General features: G+C 52.5%; 1 protein-coding gene across 2 annotated transcripts in view; it reads right to left on the bottom strand.

The window, feature by feature from the left end:
* The window catches only part of rbfox1 (RNA binding fox-1 homolog 1), a 2,508,969-nt gene that overhangs the window by 2,448,039 nt on the left and 48,779 nt on the right, over positions 1 to 12,151 (bottom strand). The window lies entirely within an intron of this gene.

Below are 12,151 nucleotides of genomic sequence, written 5' to 3'. Positions count from 1 at the left end.
ACGGCGATTTTCCGGGCCCCCCGCTATTCAGCGGCCCGCATGGGCCGAAGTCCCGAAGGCGTCACCCCTGGTCACGCCGTCGCCGTTCACCCCAGCTAAATAAATTGATCAGCCAGTCATGCTGGCTGGCGGTGGGGAGTAAGGTGGTGAGCGGCCGGCGTTCCCGGAGTTTGTGGCGTCCACGGCCGGTGCTGGCAGGGGGAAGGTTTTTGGAGAAAGGTGCCGCCATACTCGGGGGAGGGGGGGCGCCAGGATGCCGCCATGCCTGTGGTGGGGGGGGGGGGGGGGGGAGGATGCAATCAGGCCCGTGGGTGGGGGGGGGGGGGGGAGGATGCCGCCATGCCCGTGGGGGGGGGGGTTGGGGATGGTTATCCACGGGAGCGACACGCTAGCCGGCCTGCCATGCCAAGACGGTGGCGAAGACACGCTCGCAAGTTGAGGTCATGCTGATGGGCAAAGGCCACTGGCGCAGCAATGAGGAGGGACGGGGTGAACTGGCCGGTGGACGGAGACTGTGGGCAGGGGTCAGGGTGCCTGCGTGTCTGCAGCGAGACCAGGTAACCGGGGCACACATGTATCCCATGGCACCTGGCTGTCGAGGTGTCAAAGCACCATCGTTAACCATGTTGTTTCTCCTCCCCCACCCCTCCGCAGATCGTCATGTTTGCGCACCAGCCAGCGATGTTTGCCGCCGTGGCGGGAGCCGCTGCCCTGCAGGTGGCCCTTCGGCAGCGTTGACGCAGGCGGCTCAGAGCAGCTGCGGCGGCTGCAGCAAGGGGACTGGCTGCAGAGGGCCCCATCCCACCTGCTCAGGCTGCAACCCCGCCCGCCGGACAGATGCAGGAGGAGGCGGAGGGGGACGATGACCACCACATCATCAGGAATGCACAGGATGAGGATTCTGATCTTGATGGGGCGCAGGGGGAGGGGGAGGAGCAGGAGGTGGTGCCAAGGCACCGGAGGCTCCCCATGAGGCCTCGAGTCTACCGTGACCGTATGTCGTTCGAGGACCTGCCAGACAGGGCATGCAGGAGGAGACTCCGATTGAGTAGGGAGTCCGCGGCACATATATGCCACCTCATGGCGCACCTGGCACCATCTGGAACGGGGAGAGGACATGTTATCCCGGTGACCGTCAAGGTGACGGTAGCCCTCAATTTCTTCGCGACGGGTTCGTTCCAGGCGCCGAGCGCAGACCTATCAGGGATCTCACAGGCATCGGTACACCGGTACATCCGAGCCATGACCGACGCCCTGTATGCCATCACCGACAGATACATACAGTTTCCAGGAGGACCGCGCACACCAGAATGCCCGGGCAGCGGGAGTCGCCATCGTGGCCAGGATACCAATGGTCCAGGGTGCGATTGATGGGATGCACGTCGCCATGAGCCCACTCTCGGAGAACAGGGAAGTTTTCAGGAACAGAAAGGGGACCTACTCTATGAACATTCAGGTGGTCTGCGACCATCGCATGACGATCATGCACTTGTGTGCCCAGCACCCCGGCAGTGTGCATGATGCCTTTATACTGGTGCAATCGTACAACCCCGCAATGTTTGAGGGACACCTCACCCGGCTGAGGGGCTGGTTGCTGGGCGACAGGGGTTACCCGTTGCGGTCATGGCTGATGACGCCTATCGCCTATATGGAGGCCACAGACCAACGCGGATACCCGCTACAATGAGACCCATGCAGCAACCAGGGGTGTTGTGGAGAGGTGCTTCGGTCTCTTGAAGATGTGATTCAGGTGCCTGGACCGCTCTGGAGGGGCCCTCCAGTACCATTCAGAGAGGGTCAGCCGCATATTTGTTGTCTGCTGTGTGCTACACAACATTGCTCAGCAGAGGGGTGTTGTCCTGGAGGAGGAGGCACAGGTGGAGTCCGATGACGGCGACGCACCTGCGTATGAGGAGGAGGAGGAGGAGGATTGGGGGGGGGGGGCACAGACACGACCTGGGGGCTGTATATGGCCGGGAGGCTGCACGACGCCAGCGGCTTGGAGAGCGAGCATGAGAGGCGTTGATCGCCGCACGTTTCACGAACTAGGGGGAGGGCATCGCTGAGCAAGGCACTTGCACCACCGTTCTGCCCAAATGCACCACCCAGCACCCCTCCACCTCCCGCACCATCCGACAACCCTAGCTCCCATACCACCACTTTCACAGCAACTTACACCTGCGGCACAACGGGATGGTATCACACAATTGCTTGTGTAAGCGAGTGTGATCAGTGCCATGTTGAATGATGACAACCCGCTCTGCGATGAGCTGTGAGCTCTGGATCATTAGACAATGTCTGACTCATGGCCATAGCTAAACCCTCCACCTCCGTGGTCCCTGTATGCGTCACGGACACTCCACCACATGCCCATGTGGGGTAGCTGGCATTGGTGTGTAAGGACGACGGGGTTTGGGGCTGGGGAGGGGGTGGAGGGAACACACACCTGGCATCACCGTTGTAGCGAACCCCTCAGGCACCGGACATAGAATAGAATCATCTAGGTTTTGTGTAACAGTGACTTTATTCGTGACATTCACAGACAAGTGCCCTAGCCCCTAGAACTAAGCTGTGCCCTGCACCCGTGCCAACTTACTATGTGTCTAACTTCTTTACCTTACGGGCCCTACCACTACGCCTTGGTGTTTCCCCAGACGGCACAGCAGGAGTGGGGACTGCTGAGACTCCTGACCTGTGACGTGGCTCCCCGTCGGCGTGCGTTTCCTGGGGCGGCCCTACTTGGATGGGCCAGGCTGCTCGGCGGGCGTGCTGGATGGCGTGGTGCCACCCTGTCCTGCCCACCAGATGCGCCAGGGATGGTACGGGGGAGTCCAAGTGTTCCGGGACCTCCCTTGCTGGAGTTATAGGGATGGGCCCCAGAATCGCCTCCTCCCTCGGGGGGCCCGGTGGCCCCCGGGTCTCACTATGGGACGGTGGTGCGAGCGGAGACAAGTGCCGTTGCACCACCGACACCTGCCGCTGCCAGTCCTGGAGGCCCGCTGTGGCATCGACCAAGGTCTGAACGTTCGCAGCGACGGAGCTCAGGGAGTGCGACATCCCTGTCAGGGACTGTGCAACCTCCCATTGTGATTGTACGACACCATCCAGTATGTGCACAAGGCAACCGATGCTCTCAGCGATGGCCTGCTGAGACTGGGCCATGGCCTGCTGAGACTGAGCCAGATCCCGGAGTGCGTCGGCAATGTCCAGCTGGCTCTGGCACATGGCTGCCTGTGAGAGGGCAGCCCTCTCCTGGGCCATGGATGACGCCTGCACATGAAGCCCCACGCCTTGCAGAACCTGATCCATGGCCGAAACCGTTGCCCCCATTGCCTCCACCGCGGACGCCACCCGTGCGGTGTCCCATGGGTGGCAGCCATGACCGGCACCACTCCCTGCTCGTGGACGCGGATGAACTACTCCAACTGCGTCTGCAGATGCTGGAAGACAGCCGACATCCCGTTGTCCACTCCCTGGGTTTCCAAAGGCATCGGGTCTGTGGGTGGGTCTGGTAAGTCCAGGAACCCGGGAACCGTCTGGGCGGCAACTGGGTGCTGGGCCTGGCCTGCCCTCCGACCATCCAGCCGCTCGGCTGCTCCTACCTCCACCTGCAGTACCGGTTCGGCTGTGTGGTGCGCACCAGTCAGTGACCCAGAAGCCTCATCACTAAAATGGCCAACCGAGGTGAGTATATCTGCGATGGTGGATGTTGTGGGTGGCAGCAGTGACGCAAACACGAGGTCCTCATCTGTTTCCAGGTCTGGGGTCTCTTGGGACCATCCTTGGACCAATGCAAGTAGTCCACGGCCCATGTTAGGTGCCGAGCCCGGTCTGTCCATCGTCTGTCTGGCCGTCCTCTGTGCGTAACTGTCCAGAGTCCCCGTCCTCTCTCCGTCACTGTCCTGGCTCGCAGCCGTCTCCTCGTCCATCTCACGGCCATCAGTGTCCTGACTGTCCATCCTGTGTTCGTCGTCCGTCCTCTGTGCGTCCCCCTCCAGTGCCAAGGCCTCAGAAGAGGGCCCTCCTGCCCGTCTTCCTTCCCCTCTCTGCCGTGCATCCCTGTGGGCGGATGTGCTTGGAGCTAGTCGGCGGGAGCTTGTCTGAGACATCCCTGGACTATCGGCTCCTGGCCCTGGAGAACACAATAAGGCATGTATCGTTAGACACACGGAGCCGGGTGTGAGGGGGTGGAGGAGGCAGTGTGAGGAGGTGGAGTGTGGGGGGGGGGGGGGTTAAGGGGTGGAGGGGTATGTGTCAGGGGTGGGTTGAGGGGGTGGGTTTGGGGGCACTGGTAGGGGGTACAATGTGAGGTGGTGGTGCAGGAGTGTAGCCAGGCAGGGGAGTCTCACTTGGTCCTGTGCCTCCAATCTGGCATGGCGCTACCTCCCGGGTGGCGGCTCCCCCAGCAAGATCCAGAGCCCTCTGCTCATGGACGGTGAGGGGGTGCAGCTTAGGTGATCCCCCTCTGGTTCTTGTACGGTGGTTGGGAGCTGTCTTGTCCTGCTGGGGCGGGGGTGAAGCATCACAGTCAGCATCAAGATGCGCAGATGTTGGCAACATTATGACTGGGTTGGGGACACAGGGCACCACGCCATGGCAGCTCTCAAGGGGGGGGGTGTTGCCCATGTTGGTCGGGTGCAATGTGATGCCTCCCCCCTCCTGCGTGGGCGGGGGGGCGGGGGGCCCCCCCGAAATGTGGTGGGGGGGAGGAAGGGGTGCGGTGGGGTCCGGGGAAACTCTCGGGGTACTTGCCCTGGCAGCCCTCGTGAGGTCGTGGTGCTTCTTCCGGCACTGGTCCCCACAGCGGTAACCGCGGTGCCCACTTCACGCCAGCCACGCTTCACAGTGCTGGACGGGTGCCGGTGCCCATGCCTTGGGCACACGATGGTCCTGCGCTCTTCTACTGCGTCTAATAGAGTCTCTAGATCACTGTCCCGGAACCTGGGAGCGGCACGGCGGGACTCCGCCATCTCTATCCTTCGGGTCGGGTCCTGTGCGCGGATCGCACACTTTAAATTACGCAGCGTCAGCCGGGCGTCACGCAATGACGCCACTGCTCTGGCGCCACACCCACCGTGTTTCTCGCGGCCATGCCCGCTGCCATTTCGCGCCATCATGAAACGCGATGGCGTTCACAACGGCGCGGACACTCTGCCTCACTATCGGAGAATCCCGTTGAAGAAGTGTAGGCAGTCATTATTAGAACTTTGTAATAACACTGCCCTGTTAGACTACAGTCACTTGTAGACTGCCTTTACTGGACCATGCAAATATGTACGATTACTTTTTTCCTTTTGTGGTCAGAACAAATACTCCCTCCCGCATCAATCAAAAATCTTCAAACAACAAATAGGCCTGTGGAACTAATAAAATAATTGAAGAAATCTAATTTTGCCCTGAAGAGATTGTGTTCCTGTGCGGCATGGGGTCAGCAGATTCTCTCTTATCTCCAGTGCAGGCCTGGCATCTAAAATACCAATTTTCAATGTTACTGAAGCAAGACCAAGAAGACGGCTACAGTCAGTAATCCAGTTACAGTCCTCGCTCCCAAACACATTTGCAACTATAATTCGAAAGCCCTGACAAGCATGAGGAACCGTTATGAGAACGAAGGGTGAAATTGCATTTAACACAGCAAGTGGGGATTGTGGTGTGGGAATACACATCATAGAAATCAGGCTCGTGGCATAACAACATCCTTGTCTGGAAAAAAAAGGTAAGTGAAATTTACAAGCCACTGTGCTTGATTCCACCTGACAGGTTTCCGACTTCAAACGAGGTGCACTATCTGTCATTACAGTTGTACTTTAATGATATTCTTTATCATGGTGCCAGAATCAGTCACAGAAGAGCTGGTAGATAATATGAATAGCACCTAATAATCAAATGAAATGACTTTATTGACATAATCTAACTTTTGCAAAATAGAACCAATTTATGAAGTTCATAGATTAATGTAGTTGCTGCAGCTAGACACTGAAATTAAGTCCCTCCACTATATTAATAAGTTGAGTGAACAAAGCATAACATTGAACGAGTTACATCATTTAATTTATTTGCTAGAATCTCTTTTATTTGGAAACACTGCAACTGCAGATGCGATCCACCAGAGTCCCGTAGTGCACACAATTCGCCGAAGTGCGCGGAACACCACGGTCTTGAACGGCCGTTCAAGGCACGTCCTCCCCGTTAGTGTCGCCGTGGGTTTCCTCCGGGTTCTCCCACAAGTCCCGAAAGACATGCTGTTAGGTAATTCTGACATCCTGAATTCTCCCTCCATGTACCCGAATAGGCGCCGGAATGTGGCGACTCGGGCTTTTCACAGTAACTTCATTGCAGTGTTAATGTAAGCCTACTTGTGACAATAAAGATTATTATTTTTTTAATTGAAAAGTTGATTGGGGGCCTCAGCGGGGAACGCACGGCCGAGGCAGCAGTTTGTCCCGTTTTCTGCACTGAGGAGCTCTGCTTGCCAGAACTCCTCAGTGCAGGAGACCAGGATGCCATTTGATCTCTTGACCCCTAAGTACAACCCCCGAACCCACCCCCCCAAAAGCCCCAACTCTCTGATAAGGAGGTTCTGAGGTCCCCCCACACAGGGGACCACCAGGCCTGATCCACAGCATTGGGAAAAGTGCCAGCCTGACACCGTGGCAGTGTCAGCCTGGCAACACCCTGCCAGTTGCCAGTGCCACCTTGGCAGTGCTAGCCTGGCACCCAGGTGGCACTGCCAAGGTGCTAGGCTAGCAGTGCCAGGGTGCCCAGGTAGTGCCAGGGTGCCACCCAGCCCAGAGGGTAAACAACTGGGGGCCTCCGATTCCCTGGGAGACCCCCATGCGCGCCATTCATCTGGTCCCTGTTTATGCAGACCAGCACTTAACGGCGCTCGCCCCAAGGTCTCAAAGGCGAGGGAGTTAGATCCCAAGCCTTGGGTAGATCATGGGAATGCATACGAGAGTGAGACTAATTGTCTTGCTCTAACATGCAGATTTGCCATAAAGTGATCCCGCCCACAATGGACGGGACTCACATCGCGACGTCTCACGAGATCACGTCAGATCTCGTGATGCGTGGCGAGCCAGGTAGACCCGGGAAGAGGAATCTCCAGGCATCTACCTTTTGCATTATGCCGCATCGTGCTGCCTTTCGGGCATAACGCAGCTGGTAGATCTCGCCCTGTATCTAAAAGCGGATCCGTTATGTCAGGGTTTGTGTTATTAACATATGGCGATACTCTGCAGGGTGTGCGTGCTTATTGAATAATGTGCGACATAATTAGTTTTGGCATTGAACTTAATTTTTGTCTCATAATAAATTGATAATATTTGCATGCGTAATTGGCTTAGAAAAAGAGTGTGTTCCACAAAAATGGGAAATCACAGTAGTGGGTACTAAACAGGAAATCATTTACGAGATGAACAGACATTCAGGAATGGGTTTCATCCAAACAGAAGGGGTCATGTGTTCAATTTGTGGGGCTGTGGGAAAACACCATGCAAAGTAAAAATATGTTTCCTTCTCAAGTACTGCTCAGACAACACAACGCCGGGCAAAGCAATTTGTGAGAGGGAAAAGAAAATGAAACGGCTGCAAAGTGTCACAGTTGCACCAACGTACAAAAGTTAAAAATCAGCCCAGCTCAATTCAAAAAGTAAAGCTGACCTCAAGATAAAAATAACAGCAAGAAATCTATTTTATTTTAATTGGGATGCTCCACTGGGGAGAAAGCGCAACAGCATCAATGTGGTACGGAACATTGTAACTCATGCACATAACCAGCAACTAGAAATATCTGGCTTTGAATCAATTATCATTTCATATGAGGGGCGATGACATTTTTATTGTTACTGTGGAATTCAATGTGAGACAGCACAAGAATGCTCCTTTTGCATGCTTTTGAAACAGGGGAGAGAATCCAACCACACTACAATAATCATTTTTTACTTTTGCATTGAGTTCTGTTCTTCAAATGCTGTCATTCAGTGCTGTCTTCGGAGTGTGTGAGAGGGCAAACTAAGAAAACTCAATGCGTCATGGTTACTCTCTGGAAATTTAATGCCAGCGAACATAGACCTTTCAATGTGCTTGCACACCAGCTGCATGCTTGTGGAATGCAGCCAACTGCAGCTCCTTGCACTGTAGGCCCGCTGCGAATTCCCATCCCTCCTCTTCCTCAGTGCAATCAAAAGCAGCAAAAGGATCATGGGCACGATCACGGGTCGGAGAATTGCCGGGGGCTGTCGTGAATCCCACCCCTGCCGTGTCCCGAATTCTCCGCCACCAGAGATTCGGCGGGGGCGGGAATCGCGCCGGTCGGCAGGCCCACCCCCGGCGATTCTCCGGCCTGTGATGGGCCGAAGTCCCGCCGCTGTCAAACCTCTCCAGTCGGCGTGGCTTAAACCACCTTTTGAACGGCGGGACAAGGTGGCGTGGGCAGGATCCGGGGTCCTGGGGGGGGGGGCGATCTGGCCCCGGGGGATGCCCCCACGGTGGCCTGGCCCACGATCGGGGCCCACCAATCCGCGGGTGGGCCTGTGCCGTGATGGCACTCTTTTTCTTCCGCCTTCACCATGGTCTTCACTATGGCGGAGGCGGAAGAGACCCCCCCCTGCGCATGCGCGGGGATGGCGTCAGCAGCCGCTGACGCTCCCGCGCATGCGTCGCCCGGCAAAGACCTTTCGCCGCCGGCTGGCGTGGCGCCAAAGGTCTTTCCCGCCAGCCGGCGGAGCGGAAACTACTCCGCCGCGGGCCTAGCCCCTCAAGGTGAGGGCTTGGCCCTTAAAGGTGCGGAGATTTCCGCACCTTTGGGGCGGCCCGAAGCCGGAGTGTTTCCCGCCACTCCATTATGCCGGAACCCCCCGCCCCGCCGGGTAGGGGAGAATCCCGCCCATGGTGTGGGAATACTGCATGTGGCTCATAGGCATGACAATATCCGTGTCTGAAAAAATAAGTAGGTGAAATTTACAAGCTACTGCACTCGATTCCGACTGACGATCTGGGCAACTCAAAACTCCCCCAAATATCTCTCATGCCAAGTACTCTACCAAGTATATACCATGAGGAACTGACTAAGGACTCATGTGTATTGAACCTTTGGGCCTCTCCTCACCCGACAAAGTGGTGACCAATCTCACTTCTATTTTTAAAGGACGAGTCAACCAGGAGTGAAAATCTGGCCTTCGTTGACGTCTCAACTTACTCTGTTCCCAGGAGAACAGTCCTAACGTTTGCCTCATAACTGAAGTCGCTTGCCCCTGGTAACATCCTGGTGAACTTCCTTTTTATGCTTTCTAAGGCCTTTATATCTTTGCTGAAGTTTTGGTGCCCAGACTGAGGCCCGAACAATGATTTGAAAAGCTCTAACATGATGTTTTAGCTTTTATGTCCTATTCTCTTATTTATAAAATCATGTAACCCATATAATTTGAACCATCTTATCAACTTTTCCCGCTACCGTTAAGGATTTGTGAACCTGGAAACCAGGGTCTCTCTGCTCACCTACACATTTCAAAAGCATGCCATTTATAGTAAACTGCCTGTCCTTATTTGTCCTTCCAAAGTGAATCACTTCATACCTTTCCGTATTGAACTTCATCTGCCCATTTAACCACCCTGTGAACGTCATCCGGAAGTTTACAACAATCCCAAACAATGGGCGAAATGTTCTGGCCTCCCTGGGGCATGTTTCTCAGCACTGGGAAGTGGCCCACCGTTGATCGGCAGCAATATCTCCTGTTCCTGCGGCTGTCAATGGAATTTCCCATTGGGTCCACCCCACATTGTCGGGAAAACTGTGGCAGGGGTACACCGTCATCAGGACCGGAAGATCCTGCCAGCCTGAACAGTTGGAAGATCTATTGTCGATTACATTGCCAATTCTTATATCATCTTCAAGCTTTCCAATGGTACTTCACGTATCGGTGTCTGGATCATCTATAAAATTTAAGAGTAACGGTTCCAAAACTAATCTTGAGGAACAACACTGCAAACACACAATCTCCCAGTCTGAAAAATATACATTCACCACCTCTCTTTGCTTCCTGTCACTGAGCAAATTCCATGTCCATATTTGTCCTTCAAACTTAATTTTATGGGCTTCGATCTTTGTGACCATCCTCCTATGAAGCACATTGATGAATGTCTGCCAAAAGTCCATATCTGACATTCACTGCAATAGCTTCATCAATTACCTGATCAAAGAATTCAATTAATCTCGTCAGATATAATTTTCCTTTAACAAACCCATGTCAACTCTCTGTGATTAACCCATGCCCTTCCAAATTATTTTGTCCCTGATAATGATTTACAGTAACTTCCCCACCACCAATATCAGGCTGACTGGTGGCACATTACTGGTATATCGCTCTCCCCTTTCTTGCAGAGTGGTACAATATTAGCTACCTTTCAGACCTCCAGCACTACTCCTATATACTCAATGAGAGACTGTGATTGGTGTCTCTGCTATTTTTACCATTGCTTCTTTCAGCAACCTAGGCCGCATTCCATATGGGCCAGGTGACTTACCAATTTTCAGTAATGCTAATCTGTTTCATGCACCTTCTCTATGTATTGCTATCGACATACAACCTTCCTTCTCCACTCTTAGTGAATAATTCACATCCTCCACTTCCTTTATTAAGACAATTTCAAAGTTCTCTTTAGCCATGCCCTCTGACTCTACATAAAGATTTTCCTTTGAGATCTTCTCTCCCAGCCTCTCTGCCTCCCATACTAATTTTTTCAATTCCTTCCTGTACCTTCTGAATCCGGCTCCTAACATTTGTCATTAGCCTCCTTTATTTGTTTTGTTTGAAATTATTTATTTTGTCACCCAAGTTACATTTAGCTTGGGATGCTCTATGTTTCCATTGAAAGGAATACATCTAGTTTGCACCTGAACCATCTCTTCCCCAAATGCCTTTCATGCCTCATTACTGCTTTACACTGTAATTGCCTTTTCCAATCAACTTGTGCTCTGTCCCTTCTTAAATCATTGAAATTAGTTGAGCATTTTTCCCTTCAATATTTTCAAGTCTCCTTTCATTATTATTCTAAACAGAATTATGCTGTGGTCACTGATAGCTAGATGACCTTCCACTGTAACAAACGGCACTTGATCGACTTTATTTTCCAGAACCAGATCCAACCTGTTTCATTACTTATTGGGGACATAATGATTGGAAAAGTTTACTAGTACATATGTTGGAAATTCCTCTCCATCCCGACTCTTAGCACTATATTTTTCCCTGTCAATATTAGAATAATTAAAATCGCCTAACCTTGCCAACAGATCTGCACATTCTATTTCTTCTCACTGTTTGGAGCTCTATAAAAAAATCCAGCAATGTAACAGTTTCCCTTCTGTTCCTTAACTCAAGCCAAATAAGATTCAGTCTTAGAACCATTTTGTAAATCATTTCTATTTAGAACTGGAACATTATGCTCAATCAATACTGCTACTCCCTTCGTCCTTTTTCCTTTTCTATCATTTTTGAATACTTGGTAACCAAGAATATTAAAACCCCATTCCTGGACTTGTTTGAACCAAGTCGTTGTTAATGTAGCCATGTCACCATCCCACATAGCAACTCATGACTGCACTCGCAAATCTTATTAATACACGACAGACATTGACGTGCATACAGTGTACAACCTCCTTTGCCATTTGCTATTTTCCTCAATATAGTCATTGCAATTTTCATGCTAATTTTAATTTATATTTGTCCATTAATCTGAAGTCTGATGTGCTCTGAGATTTTAGGTTGGCTATATTAAAGTAATTTGAACAGCAGAATGAAGAATAAAAGTTAGGAAGAAGCAATTCAAAGAAATAAGGACCCATAAATGATATGCCAAGTTTATATTCTCCTTTTAACTCTCAGCGATGCGCCGCCAAAGAGGTTATGATGTTCCACTCCATGATTTGCCGCCTCCAAAGCAGCAAGACTCATCCCCGGGGAGGTACCCCAGAAAATACACTGAAGGTCCCCACACAAGGACTGCACAGCAATTGCCTGGGAATTCAAACTTCCGATGGGCACTGGGAACCATGTGATACTGCTATTTAAATCGGGAGACTTTGGATGGTTCGGACTCTCTTTGCAGAACAGTTGCCCAGGAGAAATTAGAATAATTAAAACCACTTCTAACT

The sequence above is a fragment of the Scyliorhinus torazame genome, chromosome 17 (assembly GCF_047496885.1).
Source record: "Scyliorhinus torazame isolate Kashiwa2021f chromosome 17, sScyTor2.1, whole genome shotgun sequence".
In the NCBI taxonomy this organism is placed as follows: domain Eukaryota; kingdom Metazoa; phylum Chordata; class Chondrichthyes; order Carcharhiniformes; family Scyliorhinidae; genus Scyliorhinus; species Scyliorhinus torazame.
The sequence above is the reverse complement of the archived record's forward strand: the minus strand, read 5'-3'. Positions and strand labels throughout refer to the sequence as shown.